Source organism: Anomaloglossus baeobatrachus, chromosome 11 (genome assembly GCF_048569485.1).
Source record: "Anomaloglossus baeobatrachus isolate aAnoBae1 chromosome 11, aAnoBae1.hap1, whole genome shotgun sequence".
Taxonomy (NCBI): domain Eukaryota; kingdom Metazoa; phylum Chordata; class Amphibia; order Anura; family Aromobatidae; genus Anomaloglossus; species Anomaloglossus baeobatrachus.
The window spans coordinates 24869727-24888381 of record NC_134363.1 but is presented as its reverse complement, the minus strand read 5'-3'; positions in this window follow the sequence as shown (position 1 = coordinate 24888381).

Here is an 18655-nt window from a genome sequence, read left to right as displayed (position 1 = left end):
TAGTCTGGAATTACACCCAAAGGTGTAGCTTACTTTGCGGCCTCATATCTCGGGAACCAAACATGTCACCGGGTCATGAGACCCTTTAAAATTTAAGTCTGAACCTTGCCGAGCTAATGGGACGTATACCGCAATTGGGGGACCCCGGAAAACGATGGCAATGCGCCCCAAAAAGACGGCCATTTTTGAACCACGATAACTTCTTAACGCGGGGTCCTAGAGCTTCGGGGATGGTCTCGGAATCGGGGTGAAGAAATCAAGGGGGTTCTATACAGGCATTCCGCTAGATGCTTTAGATTAGGAGACATTTGGCTTCAACTGCAGTCTGCTGAAGAGCGCCCTCTAATCTGGAATTACACCCAAATGTGTAGCTTACTTTGCGGCCTCATATCTCGGGAACCAAACATGTCACCGGGTCATGTAACCCCTTAAAATTTAAGTCTGAACCTGGACGAGCTAATGAGACGTATACAGCAATTATGGGACCCCGGGAAACGACGGCAATGCGCCCCAAAATGACGGCCATGTTTGAACCCCGATAACTTCTTAACGCGGGGTCCTAGAGCTTCGGGGATGGTCTCGTTGGAATCAGGGTGAAGAAATCTAGGGGGGTCTTGATAAGCATTCCGCTAGATGCTTTAGATTAGGAGATATTTGGCTCCAACTGTCACCTGTGGACTTTGCACTAAATATATATATATATTTTTTTTTTTTTCATTCTGCGAGGGCTGGCTATGTAGACTTAATTGTGGCTTTTACCCGGCCCTCACGGTCTGCTCAACAGCGCCCCCTAGTCTGGAATTACACCCAAAGGTGTAGCATACTTTGCAGCCTCATATCTCGGGAACCAAACATGTCACCGGGTCATGAGACCCCTTAAAATTTAAGTCTGAACCTGGCCGAGCTAATGGGACGTATACCGCAATTGGGGGACCCTGGAAAACGACGGCAATGCGCCCCAAAAAGACGGCCATTTTTGAACCACGATAACTTCTTAACGCGGGGTCCTAGAGATTCGGGGATGGTCTCGTTGGAATCGGGGTGAAGAAATCTAGGGGGCTCCATACTGGCATTCCGCTATATGCTTTAGATTAGGACATATTTGGCTCCAACTGTCACCTGTAGACTTTGCACTAAATATATATATATATTTTTTTTTTCATTCTGCAAGGGCTGGCTATATGGACTTAATTGTGGCTTTTACCCGGCCCTCACGGTCTGCTCAACAGCGCCCCCTAGTCTGGAATTACACCCAAAGGTGTAGCATACTTTGCAGCCTCATATCTCGGGAACCAAACATGTCATCGGGTCATGAGACCCATTAACATTTAAGTCTGAACCTGGCCGAGCTAATGGGATGTATACCGCAATTGGTGGACCCCGGAAAACGACGGCAATGTGCCCCAAAAAGACGGCCATGCTTGAACCCCGATAACTTCTTAACCCTGGGTCCTAGATCTTCGGGGATGGTCTCGTTGGAATCGGGGTGAAGAAATCTAGGGGGGTCTATACAGGCATTCCGCTAGATGCTTTAGATTAGGAAACATTTGGCTTCAACTGCAGTCTGCTGAAGAGCGCCCTCTAGTCTGGAATTACACCCAAATGTGTAGCTTACTTTGCGGCCTCATATCTCGGGAACCAAACATGTCACCGGGTCATATGACCCCTTAAAATTTAAGTCTAAACCTGGACGAGCTAATGGGACATATACCGCAATTATGGGACCCCGGGAAACGATAGCAATGCGCCCCAAAAAGACGGCCATGTTTGAACCCCGATAACTTCTTAACGCGGGGTCCTAGAGCTTCGGGGATGGTCTCGTTGGAATCAGGGTGAAGACATCAAGGGGGGTCAAAACAGGCATTCCGCTAGATGCTTTAGATTAGGACATATTTGGCTTCAACTGTCACCTGTGGACTTTGCACTAAATATATATATTTTTTTTTCATTCTGCGAGGGCTGGCTATATGGACTTAATTGTGGCTTTTACCCAGCCCTCATGGTCTGCTCAACAGCGCCCCCTAGTCTGGAATTACACCCAAAGGTGTAGCTTACTTTGCGGCCTCATATCTCGGGAACCAAACATGTCACCGGGTCATGTGACCCCTTATAATTTAAGTCTGAACCTGGACGAGCTAATGGGACGTATACCGCAATTATGGGACCCGGGAAACAATGACAATGCGCCCCAAAAAGACGGCCATGTTTGAACCCCGATAACTTCTTAACGCGGAATCCTAAAGCTTCGATGATGGTCTCGTTGGAATCAGGGTGAAGAAATCTAGGGGGGTATTTACAGGCATTCCGCTAGATGCTTTAGATTAGGAGATATTTGGCTCCAACTAGCACCTGTGGACTTTGCACTAAATATATATATATATTTTTTTTTTCCATTCTGCGAGGGCTGGCTATATGGACTTAATTGTGGCTTTTACCCGGCCCTCACGGTCTGCTCAACAGCGCCCCCTAGTCTGGAATTACACCCAAAGGTGTAGCTTACTTTGCGGCCTCATATCTCGGGAACCAAACATGTCACCGGGTCATGAGACCCTTTAAAATTTAAGTCTGAACCTTGCCGAGCTAATGGGACGTATACCGCAATTGGGGGACCCCGGAAAACGACGGCAATGCGCCCCAAAAAGACGGCCATTTTTGAACCACGATAACTTCTTAACGCGGGGTCCTAGAGCTTCGGGGATGGTCTCGGAATCGGGGTGAAGAAATCAAGGGGGTTCTATACAGGCATTCTGCTAGATGCTTTAGATTAGGAGACATTTGGCTTCAACTGCAGTCTGCTGAGGAGCGCCCTCTAATCTGGAATTACACCCAAATGTGTAGCTTACTTTGCAGCCTCATATCTCGGGAACCAAACATGTCACCGCGTCATGTAACCCCTTAAAATTTAAGTCTGAACCTGGACGAGCTAATGAGACGTATACAGCAATTATGGGACCCCGGGAAACGACGGCAATGCGCCCCAAAATGACGGCCATGTTTGAACCCCGATAACTTCTTAACGCGGGGTCCTAGAGCTTCGGGGATGGTCTCGTTGGAATCAGGGTGAAGAAATCTAGGGTGGGCTTGATAAGCATTCCGCTAGATGCTTTAGATTAGGAGATATTTGGCTCCAACTGTCACCTGTGGACTTTGCACTAAATATATATATATTTATTTTTTTTTTTCATTCTGCGAGGGCTGGCTATATGGACTTAATTGTGGCTTTTACCCGGCCCTCACGGTCTGCTCAACAGCGCCCCCTAGTCTGGAATTACACCCAAATGTGTAGCTTACTTTGCGGCCTCATATCTCGGAAACCAAACATGTCACCGGGTCATGACACCCCTTAAAATTTAAGTCTGAACCTTGCCGAGCTAATGGGACGTATACCGCAATTGGGGGACCCCGGAAAACGATGGCAATGCGCCCCAAAAAGACGGCCATTTTTGAACCACGATAACTTCTTAACGCGGGGTCCTAGAGATTCGGGGATGGTCTCGTTGGAATCGAGGTGAAGAAATCTAGGGGGGTCCATACAGGCATTCCGCTAGATGCTTTAGATTAGGAGATATTTGGCGTTTAACTGCAGTCTGCTGAAGAGCGCCCTCTAATCTGGAATTACACCCAAATGTGTAGCTTACTTTGCGGCCTCATATCTCGGGAACCAAACATGTCACCGGGTCATGTAACCCCTTAAAATTTAAGTCTGAACCTGGACGAGTTAATGAAACGTATACAGCAATTATGGGACCCCGGGAAATGACGGCAATGCGCCCCAAAATGACGGCCATGTTTGAACCCCGATAATTTCTTAACGCGAGGTCCTAGAGCTTCGGGGATGGTCTCGGAATCGGGGTGAAAAAATCTAGGGGGGTCTTTACTGGCATTCCGCTATATGCTTTAGATTAGGACATATTTGGCTCCAACTGTCACCTGTAGACTTTGCACTAAATATATATATTTATTTTTTTTTTCATTCTGCGAGGGCTGGCTATATGGACTTAATTGTGGCTTTTACCCGGCCCTCACGGTCTGCTCAACAGCGCCCCCTAGTCTGGAATTACACCCAAATGTGTAGCTTACTTTGCGGCCTCATATCTCGGAAACCAAACATGTCACCGGGTCATGACACCCCTTAAAATTTAAGTCTGAACCTTGCCGAGCTAATGGGACGTATACCGCAATTGGGGGACCCCGGAAAACGATGGCAATGCGCCCCAAAAAGATGGCCATGTTTGAACCCCGATAACTTCTTAACGCGGGGTCCTAGAGCTTCGCTGATGGTCTCGGAATCGGGGTGAAGAAATCAAGGGGGTTCTATACAGGCATTCCGCTAGATGCTTTAGATTAGGAGACATTTGGCTTCAACTGCAGTCTGCTGAAGAGCGCCCTCTAGTCTGGAATTACACCCAAATGTGTAGCTTACTTTGCGGCCTCATATCTCGGGAACCAAACATGTCACCGGGTCATGACACCCCTTAAAATTTAAGTCTGAACCTTGCCGAGCTAATGGGACGTATACCGCAATTGGGGGACCCCGGAAAACGACGGCAATGCGCCCCAAAAAGATGGCCATGTTTGAACCCCGATAACTTCTTAACGCGCGGTCCTAGAGCTTCAGGGATGGTCTCGTTGGAATCAGGGTGAAGAAATCTAGGGGGTCATTACAAGCATTCCGCTAGATGCTTTAGATTAGGAGATATTTGGCTCCAACTGTCACCTGTGGACTTTGCACTAAATATATATATATATATATTTTTTTTTTCATTCTGCGAGGGCTGGCTATATGGACTTAATTTTGGCTTTTACCCGGCCCTCACGGTCTGCTCAACAGCGCCCCTAGTCTGGAATTACACCCAAAAGTGTAGCTTACTTTGCGGCCTCATATCTCGGGAACCAAACATGTCATCGGGTCATGAGACCCCTTAAAATTTAAGTCTGAACCTGGCCGAGCTAATGGGATGTATACCGCAATTGGGGGACCCCGGAAAACGACGGCAATGTGCCCCAAAAAGATGGCCATGCTTGAACCCCGATAACTTCTTAACGCGGGGTACTAGATCTTCGGGGATTGTCTCGTTGGAATCAGGGTGAAGAAATCTAGGGGGGTCTATACAGGCATTCCGCTAGATGCTTTAGATTAGGAGACATTTGGCTTCAACTGCAGTCTGCTGAAGAGCGCCCTCTAGTCTGGAATTACACCCAAATGTGTAGCTTACTTTGCGGCCTCATATCTCGGGAACCAAACATGTCACCGGGTCATGTGACCCCTTAAAATTTAAGTCTGAACCTGGACGAGCTAATGAGACATATACCGCAATTATGGGACCCCGGGAAACGATGGCAATGCGCCCCAAAAAGACGGCCATGTTTGAATCCCGATAACTTCTTAACGCAGGTTCCTTGAGCTTCGGGGATGGTCTCGTTGGAATCGGGGTGAAGACATCTAGGGGGGTGAAAACTGGCATTCCGCTAGATGCTTTAGATTAGGACATATTTTGCTCCAACTGTCACCTGTGGACTTTGCACTAAATATATATATATATATATTTTTTTTTTCATTCTGCGAGGGCTGGCTATATGGACTTAATTGTGGCTTTTACCCAGCCCTCACGGTCTGCTCAACAGCACCCCCTAGTCTGGAATTACACCCAAAGGTGTAGCTTACTTTGCAGCCTCATATCTCGGGAACCAAACATGTCACCGGGTCATGACACCCCTTAAAATTTAAGTCTGAACCTTGCCGAGCTAATGGGACGTATACCGCAATTGGGGGACCCTGGAAAACTACGGCAATGCGCCCCAAAAAGATGGACATGTTTGAACCCCGATAACTTCTTAACGCGGGGTCCTAGAGCTTCGGGGATGGTCTCGTTGAAATTGGGGTGAAGAAATCAAGGGGGTTCTATACAGGCATTCCGCTAGATGCTTTAGATTAGGAGACATTTGGCTTCAACTGCAGTCTGCTGAAGAGCGCCCTCTAGTCTGGAATTACACCCAAATGTGTAGCTTACTTTGCGGCCTCATATCTCGGGAACCAAACATGTCACCGGGTCATGTGACCCCTTATAATTTAAGTCTGAACCTGGACGAGCTAATGGGACGTATACCGCAATTATGGGACCCCGGGAAACGACGGCAATGCGCCCCAAAAAGACGGCCATGTTTAAACCCCGATAACATCTTAACGCGGGGTCCTAGAGCTTCGGGGATGGTCTCGTTGGAATCAGGGTGAAGAAATCTACGGGGGTCATTACAGGCATTCCGCTAGATGCTTTAGATTAGGAGATATTTGGCTGCAACTGTCACCTGTGGACTTTTCACTAAATATATATATATTTTTTTTTTCATTCTGCGAGGGCTGGCTATATGGACTTAATTGTGGCTTTTACCCGGCCCTCACGGTCTGCTCAACAGCGCTCCTAGTCTGGAATTACACCCAAAGGTGTAGCTTAGTTTGCGGCCTCATATCTCGGGAACCAAACTTGTCATCGGGTCATGTGACCCCTTAAAATTTAAGTCTGAACCTGGACGAGCTAATGGGACATATACCGCAATTATGGGACCCCGGGAAACGATGGCAATGCGCCCCAAAAAGACGGCCATGTTTGATTTCTGATAACTTCTTAACGCGAGGTCCTAGAGCTTCGGGGATGGTCTCGTTAAAATCAGGGTGAAGAAATCTAGGGGGGTCAAAACAGGCATTCCGCTAGATGCTTTAGATTAGGAGATATTTGGCTCCAACTGTCACCTGTAGACTTTGCACTAAATATATATATTTTTTTTTTTTTTCATTCTGCGAGGGCTGGCTATATGGACTTAATTGTGGCTTTTACCCGGCCCTCACGGTCTGCTCAACAGCGCCCCCTAGTCTGGAATTACACCCAAATGTGTAGCTTACTTTGCGGCCTCATATCTCGGAAACCAAACATGTCACCGGGTCATGACACCCCTTAAAATTTAAGTCTGAACCTTGCCGAGCTAATGGGACGTATACCGCAATTGGGGGACCCCGGAAAACGATGGCAATGCGCCCCAAAAAGACGGCCATGTTTGAACCCCGATAACTTCTTAACGCGGGGTCCTAGAGCTTCGCTGATGGTCTCGGAATCGGGGTGAAGAAATCAAGGGGGTTCTATACAGGCATTCCGCTAGATGCTTTAGATTAGGAGACATTTGGCTTCAACTGCAGTCTGCTGAAGAGCGCCCTCTAGTCTGGAATTACACCCAAATGTGTAGCTTACTTTGCGGCCTCATATCTCGGGAACCAAACATGTCACCGGGTCATGACACCCCTTAAAATTTAAGTCTGAACCTTGCCGAGCTAATGGGACGTATACCGCAATTGGGGGACCCCGGAAAACGACGGCAATGCGCCCCAAAAAGATGGCCATGTTTGAACCCCGATAACTTCTTAACACGCGGTCCTAGAGCTTCAGGGATGGTCTCGTTGGAATCAGGGTGAAGAAATCTAGGGGGTCATTACAAGCATTCCGCTAGATGCTTTAGATTAGGAGATATTTGGCTCCAACTGTCACCTGTGGACTTTGCACTAAATATATATATATATTTTTTTTTTTTCATTCTGCGAGGGCTGGCTATATGGACTTAATTTTGGCTTTTACCCGGCCCTCCCGGTCTGCTCAACAGCGCCCCCTAGTCTGGAATTACACCCAAAGGTGTAGCTTACTTTGCGGCCTCATATCTCGGGAACCAAACATGTCATCGGGTCATGAGACCCCTTAAAATTTAAGTCTGAACCTGGCCGAGCTAATGGGATGTATACCGCAATTGGGGGACCCCGGAAAACGACGGCAATGTGCCCCAAAAAGATGGCCATGCTTGAACCCCGATAACTTCTTAACGCGGGGTACTAGATCTTCGGGGATTGTCTCGTTGGAATCGGGGTGAAGAAATCTAGGGGGGTCTATACAGGCATTCCGCTAGATGCTTTAGATTAGGAGACATTTGGCTTCAACTGCAGTCTGCTGAAGAGCGCCCTCTAGTCTGGAATTACACCCAAATGTGTAGCTTACTTTGCGGCCTCATATCTCGGGAACCAAACATGTCACCGGGTCATGTGACCCCTTAAAATTTAAGTCTGAACCTGGACGAGCTAATGGGACATATACCGCAATTATGGGACCCCGGGAAACGATGGCAATGCGCCCCAAAAAGACGGCCATGTTTGAATCCCGATAACTTCTTAACGCAGGTTCCTTGAGCTTCGGGGATGGTCTCGTTGGAATCGGGGTGAAGACATCTAGGGGGGTGAAAACTGGCATTCCGCTAGATGCTTTAGATTAGGACATATTTTGCTCCAACTGTCACCTGTGGACTTTGCACTAAATATATATATATATATTTTTTTTTTTTTTCATTCTGCGAGGGCTGGCTATATGGACTTAATTGTGGCTTTTACCCAGCCCTCACGGTCTGCTCAACAGCGCCCCCTAGTCTGGAATTACACCCAAAGGTGTAGCTTACTTTGCAGCCTCATATCTCGGGAACCAAACATGTCACCGGGTCATGACACCCCTTAAAATTTAAGTCTGAACCTTGCCGAGCTAATAGGACGTATACCGCAATTGGGGGACCCTGGAAAACTACGGCAATGCGCCCCAAAAAGACGGACATGTTTGAACCCCGATAACTTCTTAACGCGGGGTCCTAGAGCTTCGGGGATGGTCTCGTTGAAATCGGGGTGAAGAAATCAAGGGGGTTCTATACAGGCATTCCGCTAGATGCTTTAGATTAGGAGACATTTGGCTTCAACTGCAGTCTGCTGAAGAGCGCCCTCTAGTCTGGAATTACACCCAAATGTGTAGCTTACTTTGCGGCCTCATATATATATATTTTTTTTTTCATTCTGCGAGGGCTGGCTATATGGACTTAATTTTGGCTTTTACCCGGCCCTCACGGTCTGCTCAACAGCGCCCCCTAGTCTGGAATTACACCCAAAGGTGTAGCTTACTTTGCGGCCTCATATCTCGGGAACCAAACATGTCACCGGGTCATGACACCCCTTAAAATTTAAGTCTGAACCTTGCCGAGCTAATGGGACGTATACCGCAATTGGGGGACCCCGGAAAACGACGGCAATGCGCCCCAAAAAGATGGCCATGTTTGAACCCCGATAACTTCTTAACGCGCGGTCCTAGAGCTTCAGGGATGGTCTCGTTGGAATCAGGGTGAAGAAATCTAGGGGGTCATTACAAGCATTCCACTAGATGCTTTAGATTAGGAGATATTTGGCTCCAACTGTCACCTGTGGACTTTGCACTAAATATATATATATATTTTTTTTTTTTTTCCATTCTGCGAGGGCTGGCTATATGGATTTAATTTTGGCTTTTACCCGGCCCTCACGGTCTGCTCAACAGCGCACCCTAGTCTGGAATTACACCCAAAGGTGTAGCTTACTTTGCGGCCTCATATCTCGGGAACCAAACATGTCATCGGGTCATGAGACCCCTTAAAATTTAAGTCTGAACCTGGCCGAGCTAATGGGATGTATACCGCAATTGGGGGACCCCGGAAAACGACGGCAATGTGCCCCAAAAAGATGGCCATGCTTGAACCCCGATAACTTCTTAACGCGGGGTACTAGATCTTCGGGGATTGTCTCGTTGGAATCAGGGTGAAGAAATCTAGGGGGGTCTATACAGGCATTCCGCTAGATGCTTTAGATTAGGAGACATTTGGCTTCAACTGCAGTCTGCTGAAGAGCGCCCTCTAGTCTGGAATTACACCCAAATGTGTAGCTTACTTTGCGGCCTCATATCTCGGGAACCAAACATGTCACCGGGTCATGTGACCCCTTAAAATTTAAGTCTGAACCTGGACGAGCTAATGGGACATATACCGCAATTATGGGACCCCGGGAAACGATGGCAATGCGCCCCAAAAAGACGGCCATGTTTGAATCCCGATAACTTCTTAACGCAGGTTCCTTGAGCTTCGGGGATGGTCTCGTTGGAATCGGGGTGAAGACATCTAGGGGGGTGAAAACTGGCATTCCGCTAGATGCTTTAGATTAGGACATATTTTGCTCCAACTGTCACCTGTGGACTTTGCACTAAATATATATATATATATATTTTTATTTTTTTTTCATTCTGCGAGGGCTGGCTATATGGACTTAATTGTGGCTTTTACCCAGCCCTCACGGTCTGCTCAACAGCGCCCCCTAGTCTGGAATTACACCCAAAGGTGTAGCTTACTTTGCAGCCTCATATCTCGGGAACCAAACATGTCACCGGGTCATGACACCCCTTAAAATTTAAGTCTGAACCTTGCCGAGCTAATGGGACGTATACCGCAATTGGGGGACCCTGGAAAACTACGGCAATGCGCCCCAAAAAGACGGACATGTTTGAACCCCGATAACTTCTTAACGCGGGGTCCTAGAGCTTCGGGGATGGTCTCGTTGAAATCGGGGTGAAGAAATCAAGGGGGTTCTATACAGGCATTCCGCTAGATGCTTTAGATTAGGAGACATTTGGCTTCAACTGCAGTCTGCTGAAGAGCGCCCTCTAGTCTGGAATTACACCCAAATGTGTAGCTTACTTTGCGGCCTCATATCTCGGGAACCAAACATGTCACCGGGTCATGTGACCCCTTATAATTTAAGTCTGAACCTGGACGAGCTAATGGGACGTATACCGCAATTATGGGACCCCGGGAAACGACGGCAATGCGCCCCAAAAAGACGGCCATGTTTAAACCCCAATAACATCTTCACGCGGGGTCCTAGAGCTTCGGGGATGGTCTCGTTGGAATCAGGGTGAAGAAATCTACGGGGGTCATTACAGGCATTCCGCTAGATGCTTTAGATTAGGAGATATTTGGCTCCAACTGTCACCTGTGGACTTTGCACTAAATATATATATATTTTTTTCATTCTGCGAGGGCTGGCTATATGGACTTAATTGTGGCTTTTACCCGGCCCTCACGGTCTGCTCAACAGCGCCCCCTAGTCTGGAATTACACCCAAAGGTGTAGCTTAGTTTGCGGCCTCATATCTCGGGAACCAAACATGTCATCGGGTCATGTGACCCCTTAAAATTTAAGTCTGAACCTGGACGAGCTAATGGGACATATACCGCAATTATGGGACCCCGGGAAACGATGGCAATGCGCCCCAAAAAGACGGCCATGTTTGATTTCTGATAACTTCTTAACGCGAGGTCCTAGAGCTTCGGGGATGGTCTCGTTAAAATCAGGGTGAAGAAATCTAGGGGGGTCAAAACAGGCATTCCGCTAGATGCTTTAGATTAGGAGATATTTGGCTCCAACTGTCACCTGTGGACTTTGCACTAAATATATATATATATATTTTTTTTTCCATTCTGCGAGGGCTGGCTATATGGACTTAATTGTGGCTTTTACCTGGCCCTCACGGTCTGCTCAACAGCGCCCCCTAGTCTGGAATTACACCCAAAGGTGTAGCTTACTTTGCGGCCTCATATCTCGGGAACCAAACATGTCATCGGGTCATGAGACCCCTTAACATTTAAGTCTGAACCTGGCCGAGCTAATGGGATGTATACCGCAATTGGGGGACCCCGGAAAACGACGACAATGTGCCCCAAAAAGGCGGCCATGCTTGAACCCCGATAACTTATTAACGCGGGGTCCTAGATCTTCGGGGATTGTCTCGTTGGAATCGGGGTGAAGAAATCTAGGGGGGTCTCTACAGGCATTCCGCTAGATGCTTTAGATAAGGAGACATTTGGCTTCAACTGCAGTCTGCTGAAGAGCGCCCTCTAGTCTGGAATTACACCCAAATGTGTAGCTTACTTTGCGGCCTCATATCTCGGGAACCAAACATGTCACCGGGTCATGTGACCCCTTAAAATTTAGGTCTGAACCTGGACGAGCTAATGGGACATATACCGCATTTATGGGACCCCGGGAAACGATGGCAATGCGCCCCAAAATGACGGCCATGTTTGAACCCCGATAACTTCTTCATGCGGGGTCCTAGAGCTTCGGGGATGGTCTCGTTGGAATCGGGGTGAAGACATCTAGGGGGGTCAAAACAGGCATTCCACTAGATGCTTTAGATTAGGACATATTTGGCTCCAACTGTCACCTGTGGACTTTGCACTAAATATATATATATATATATTTTTTTTTTTTCATTCTGCGAGGGCTGGCTATATGGACTTAATTGTGGCTTTTACCCAGCCCTCACGGTCTGCTCAACAGCGCCCCCTAGTCTGGAATTACACCCAAAGGTGTAGCTTACTTTGCGGCCTCATATCTCAGGAACCAAACATGTCACCGGGTCATGACACCCCTTAAAATTTAAGTCTGAACCTTGCCGAGCTAATGGGACGTATACTGCAATTGGGGGACCCCGGAAAAAGACGGCAATGCGCCCCAAAAAGACGGCCATGTTTGAACCCCGATAACTTCTTAACGCGGGGTCCTAGAGCGTCGGAGATGGTCTCGGAATCGAGGTGAAGAAATCTAGGGGGGTCTAAACAGTAGAGATGAGCGAACCGGTCCCGGTTCTGCTCGAGGCCGGTTCGCCGAACGGGGGTCCCGTTCGAGTTCGGTTCGTCGAACGTTCGACGAACCGAACTCGAACGTATGGGCTAGAATGGGAGGCAATCACAAACACATAAAAATGCATTATAAATGTACACAAACAGTTAATAAACATTGCCATAACACTTACCGGTCCTCGCGATCCCTTCTGCACTCTGTCTCCTGCCGCTATTCCATCCGATGATCGCTGAATCCTCCCGGTGACCTGCACTGCCAGCAGAGAAGCAGGACCTATCGTGACGTCAAAATAGCCATGTGACCAGTCAGGTGGCTATTATCTCATTGGCTACAGACTGGTCACATGACTATGACACGTCATGTAGGACCTGCGAGTGCATCTCTCCGGTACACGGTGCACATATGTGTATCGCCGTGTACCGGCGACATGCTCTAGCACACGGTCGACTCCCCGTTCCGTTAGGGACCGGCTGACACAGCCGGTCATTAACGGAGATCACCGTTGCCATAGCAACGCAGTTAGCGGTGACGTCACCGCTAACCGCGGCTCCGGGAGCACCGTTGCTATGGCAACGCGTCTGTCAGCGTTACCGCTAGCAGCCAGCAGTGATCACTCACGGAGTGAAGGCTGCACGCTGCTTCCCGATTGTAGTGAGCATTGTAGTTAGGATGGAGGTTCCCCAGCCCCAAGTGATGCCCCTCACTACAATCGTCACTACTACTACACTAGAAAGAAAGAAGACAGAAGAGCAGGATCGTGGAGGGCTGACAGGGGTAATAAAGATGGAGTCTCTAATGTGTCTGTGTATTTATTTCTATTAAAGTATTTTTTCTCTGTGTGGTGTCTTTTTTTAACCCTTTATTGGAGATTCTTAATGGCCGGGTCAAACGTGCCTGACATTAAGAATCTCTGGCTTAATACTGGCTGGTAAAACAAAGCCAGTATTAACTCATGATTACCCAACAAGCCACCCGGCTCCAGGGCTGTTGGAAGAGTTGGATACAGCGCCAGATGATGGCGCTTCTATGAGAGCGCCATTTTCTGGGACGGCTGCGGACTGAAATCCGCAGCAGAGGCGCCCACAAACCTCGGGCTAACCTGTGCTGCGGATTCCAATCCCCAGCTGCCTAGTTGTACCCGGCTGGACACAAAAATAGGGCGAAGCCCACGTCATTTGTTTTTTAATTATTTCATGAAATAAGTGAAATAATTAAAAAAAACGGGCTTCCCTATATTTTTGGTTCCCAGCCGGGTACAAATAGGCAACTGGGGGTTGGAGGCAGCCCGTGGCTGCCAGCTGTACCTGGCTAGCATACAAAAATATGGCGAAGCCCACGTCATTTTTTTGGTGGGCAAAAAACTTCTGCATACAGTCCTGGATGGAGTATGCTGAGCCTTGTAGTTCTGCAGCTGCTGTCTGCTCTTCTCCATACAGACAGACAGCAGCTGCAGAACTACAAGGCTCAGCATACTCCATCCAGGACTGTATGCAGAAGTTTTTTGCCCCCTGAAAAAATTATGTGGCTTCGCCATATTTTTGTATGCTAGCCAGGTACAGCAGGCAGGTACGGCTGCCCCCAACCCCCAGTTGCCTATTTGTACCCGGCTGGGAACCAAAAATAAAGGGAAGCCCTTTTTTTATTATTTCATGAATTTCATGAAATAATTAGAAAACAAATGACGTAGGCTTTGCCCCATTTTTGTGTCCAGCCAGGTACAACTAGGCAGCTGGGATTGGAATCCGCACCACCGGTTGGCCTGAGCTTTCTGGGCCCCACTGCTGCGAATTGCAGTCTGCAGCCACCTCAGAAAATGGCATTTTCATAGAAGCGCCATCTTCTGGCGCTGTATCCAATTCTTCCAGCACCTGCCTGCTATACCTGGCTAGCATACAAAAATATGGCGAAGCTCACGTCCTTTTTTTGTAGCTTTTTGGCAAAAAAAAAAAAATGCTTCCCTGGATTTTCCATTGCCAGTGAAGGTAACACCAAGCAGTGGGGGTTAGCAGCCAGTAGCTGCTTGGATTACCCTTAGCTAGCAATACAAAAAATGCAGTGGGAGCTAACATATATTTTTTTTAATTATTTATTTAAATAACTAAAAATAAAATGGGCTTCCCTGTATTTTGATTGCTGGACATCACAGTGCTGTAAAAATAAATCTTTAAAAAAATGACGTAGCGCTCCGCGGTATTTTTGATTCTCAGCGCAGATAAAGCAGACAGCTATGGGTTGCCACCCCCATCTGCCTGCCGTTACCTTGGTTGGCAATCAAAATACAGGGAAGCCCATTAATTTTTTCTATTTAAAAAATAGTTAAAAAAAAAAAATTACGTTGGGTCCCCCCATTTTTGATAGCCAGCTAGGGTAAAGCAGACGGCTGTAGCCTGAAAACCACAGCTGGCAGCTTTACCGTGGTTGGGGATCCAATGTGGAGGTCCCCTCAGGCTCTTTTTTATAATTATTTTATAAATATTAATAATTACACAATAAAAGTAGGGGACCCCCCAAATTGGATCACCAGCCAAGGTAAAGCGGACAGCTGTGGTCTGGTATTCTCAGGGTGGGAAGGTCCATAGTTATTGGGCCTTCACAGCCTAAAAATAGCAGGCCGCAGGCACCCCAGACGTGGCGCATCCACTAGATGCGCCAATCCTGGCGTTTCACCCCAGCTCATCCCGTGCCCTGGTGCAGTGGCAAACGGGGTAATAAATCGGGTTGATACTAGCTGTAAAGTCACCTGAGATCAAGCCCAGCAGTTTGTGATGTCATGGCGTCTATTAGATACCCAACATCATAAACTGTCAGTACTAACAAAAACAAAAAAATCGACAAAAGAAATTTATTTGAAAAAACAGTCCCCAAAACATTTCCTCTTTCACCAATTTATTGTAAGAAAAAAAATAAAGGGGTCCCACGACGACTCTGGACCGTCTAGAATATGGGGGGGAGACACTCAGGGAACGTATCCCCCATTTTCTAGGAGTGCGGACCCTTCATGTGAGGAGTGTGGGTGCAATGAATCTGCACTCACTCTCCCCGGGTCCACAGCAGCAGAGTCCATGTCGTAATGGTTGCTACCAAAGCTGCAATGCCCTGCTCATTAGGTAAGGGCATGCCTAATCAGGAGAACTACTGTAGAGGAAGCTCTGCTCACTGGTATATAGGTGCTCAGAGGTAATAATAGATAAAATTAGTGAGTAACCTCGGCACTCTATATCTCCCAGACTAAGTCAGTAAGTCACAACGGATAGTAATGCAAAATCACTCTTTATTGGTCCGTATTAAGAAAATTTTTTTTTCATAAGCATATATGTTTTTGTCCAAAACAAGTTACAAATGACGTTTCGGCCTGAGCCTTCGTCAGATTGGACTTATCTGCATGTAATCATGAAAAATGACAATAATCAGTATCACATAAGAGTGAGAGAACAATAACATAAACTCGAACAATGTAGAGGTACAATTGGGATGCAGCAAAAAAATTGCAACACAGCAAGAAATGAAACACATGATACAAATGTCATAATACAGTACAAGGACAATATAGTAATGACAAATATGGGGTCAGAGTAGACTTAGACAGCTCTGGTACGAAAGAGATGTCAATCATAAAGTAACATGTGCAGTAGGTGTAGAGCTACACTATGCATGGCAGAGCTAATGGGTAGACCGACCATAGAAAAAGTAGAGAAAAAGTGGAGAAAAAGTGGAGAATAAGTGGAACATAAGAGGAGAAAAAGTGGAGAAAAAGTGGAGAAAAAAGTGGAGAAAAAGTGGAGAAAAAGTGGAGAAAAAGTGGAGAAAAAGTGGAGCATAAGAGGAGAAAAAGTGGAGAAAAAAGTGGAGAAAACGTGGAGAAAAAGTGGAGAAAAAGTGGAGAAAAAGTGGAGAAAAAGTGGAGCATAAGAGGAGAAAAAGTGGAGAAAAAGTGGAGCATAAGAGGAGAAAAAGTGGAGATTAAGAGGAGAAAAAGTGGAGAAAAAGTGGAGAAAAAGTGGAGAAAAAGTGGAGCATAAGAGGAGAAAAAGTGGAGAAAAAAGTGGAGAAAAAGTGGAGAAAAAGTGGAGAAAAAGTGGAGATTAAGAGGAGAAAAAGTGGAGCATAAGAGGAGAAAAAGTGGAGAAAAAAGTGGAGAAAAAGTGGAGAAAGTGGAGAAAAAAATGGAGAAAAAGTGGAGAAAAAGTGGAGAAAAAGTGGAGAATAAGAGGAGAAAAAGTGGAGAAAAAGTGGAGAAAAAGTGGAGAATAAGAGGAGAAAAAGTGGAGAATAAGTGGAGAAAAAAATGGAGAAAAAGTGGAGAAAAAGTGGAGAAAAAGTGGAGCATAAGAGGAGAAAAAGTGGAGAAAAAGTGGAGAAAAAGTGAAGCATAAGAGGAGAAAAAGTGGAGAAAAAAGTGGAGAAAAAGTGGAGAAAAAGTGGAGCATAAGAGGAGAAAAAGTGGAGAAAAAGTGGAGAAAAAGTGGAGCATAAGAGGAGAAAAAGTGGAGAAAAAGTGGAGAAAAAGTGGAGCATAAGAGGAGAAAAAGTGGAGAAAAAGTGGAGAAAAAAGTGGAGAAAAAGTGGAGAAAAAGTGGAGAAAAAGTGGAGATTAAGAGGAGAAAAAGTGGAGAAAAAGTGGAGCATAAGAGGAGAAAAAGTGGAGAAAACGTGGAGAAAACGTGGAGAAAAAGTGGAGAAAAAGTGGAGAAAAAGTGGAGCATAAGAGGAGAAAAAGTGGAGAAAAAAGTGGAGAAAAAGTGGAGAAAAAGTGGAGAAAAAGTGGAGATTAAGTGGAGAAAAAGTGGAGAAAAAGTGGAGAAAAAGTGGAGCATAAGAGGAGAAAAAGTGGAGATTAAAAGGAGAAAAAGTGGAGAAAAAGTGGAGAAAAAGTGGAGAAAAAGTGGAGAAAAAGTGGAGAAAAAGTGGAGCATAAGAGGAGAAAAAGTGGAGAAAAAAGTGGAGAAAAAGTGGAGAAAAAGTGGAGAAAAAGTGGAGATTAAGAGGAGAAAAAGTGGAGCATATGAGGAGAAAAAGTGGAGAAAAAAGTGGAGAAAAAGTGGAGAAAGTGGAGAAAAAAATGGAGAAAAAGTGGAGAAAAAGTGGATAAAAAGTGGAGAATAAGAGGAGAAAAAGTGGAGAAAAAGTGGAGAAAAAGTGGAGAATAAGAGGAGAAAAAGTGGAGAATAAGAGGAGAAAAAGTGGAGAATAAGTGGAGAAAAAAATGGAGAAAAAGTGGAGAAAAAGTGGAGAGAAAGTGGAGAAAAAAATGGAGAAAAAGTGGAACACCCTTTGGTACCTTTCATGTGGCACTAAGGGGTGCTTAGCTTTGTATTTAGCCAAAAAAATGAAAAAAAAATGACATAGGGTTCCCCCTAGTTTTGTAGCCAGCTAGGGTAAAGCAGACGGCTGCAGCCTGCAGACCACAGCTGGCAACCTCACCTTGGCTGGTAATCCAAAACTGAGGGCACCCCACGCTGTTATTTTAAATTAAATAAATAATTAAAAAAAAAAACACGTAGGGGTCCCCCAAAATTGGATCACCAGCCAAGGTAAAGCAGACAGCTGGGGCCTGATATTCTCAGACTAGGGAGGTCCATGGTTATTGGAATCTCCCCAGCCTAAAAATAGCAGGCCGCAGCCGCCCCAGAAGTGGCGCATCCATTAGATGCGCCAATCCTGGTGCTTCGCCCCAGCTCATCCCGCGCCCTGGTGCGGTGGCAAACGGGGTAATATTTGGGGTTAATACCAGATGTGTAATGTCACCTGGCATCAAGCCCTGGGGTTGGTGAGGTCAGGCGTCTATCAGATACCCGACATCACCAACCCAGTCAGTAATAAAAAAAAAATACACGACAAACACATTTTTATTTGAAAAAACACTCCCCAAAACATTCCCTCTTTAACCAATTTATTAGATTGAAAAACAAATCCAGGTCTGGTGTAATCCAAGGGGTTGCCATGACGATCCACACTGTCCCAGTCAATGAAGAGCAGGATGTTCCCCATTGGCTGGGAGAGCAGTGCAGTGACCTGAGCTAACATCAATGGGTCAGCCCAGGTCACTGCAGGGGGGTGACAAGTGCTGCTGTCAGTGAGGTACATTACCTGCGCTGATCTCCAGCACACTGACAGCCCCTGTCTCTGAGGTCAATGACCGGCG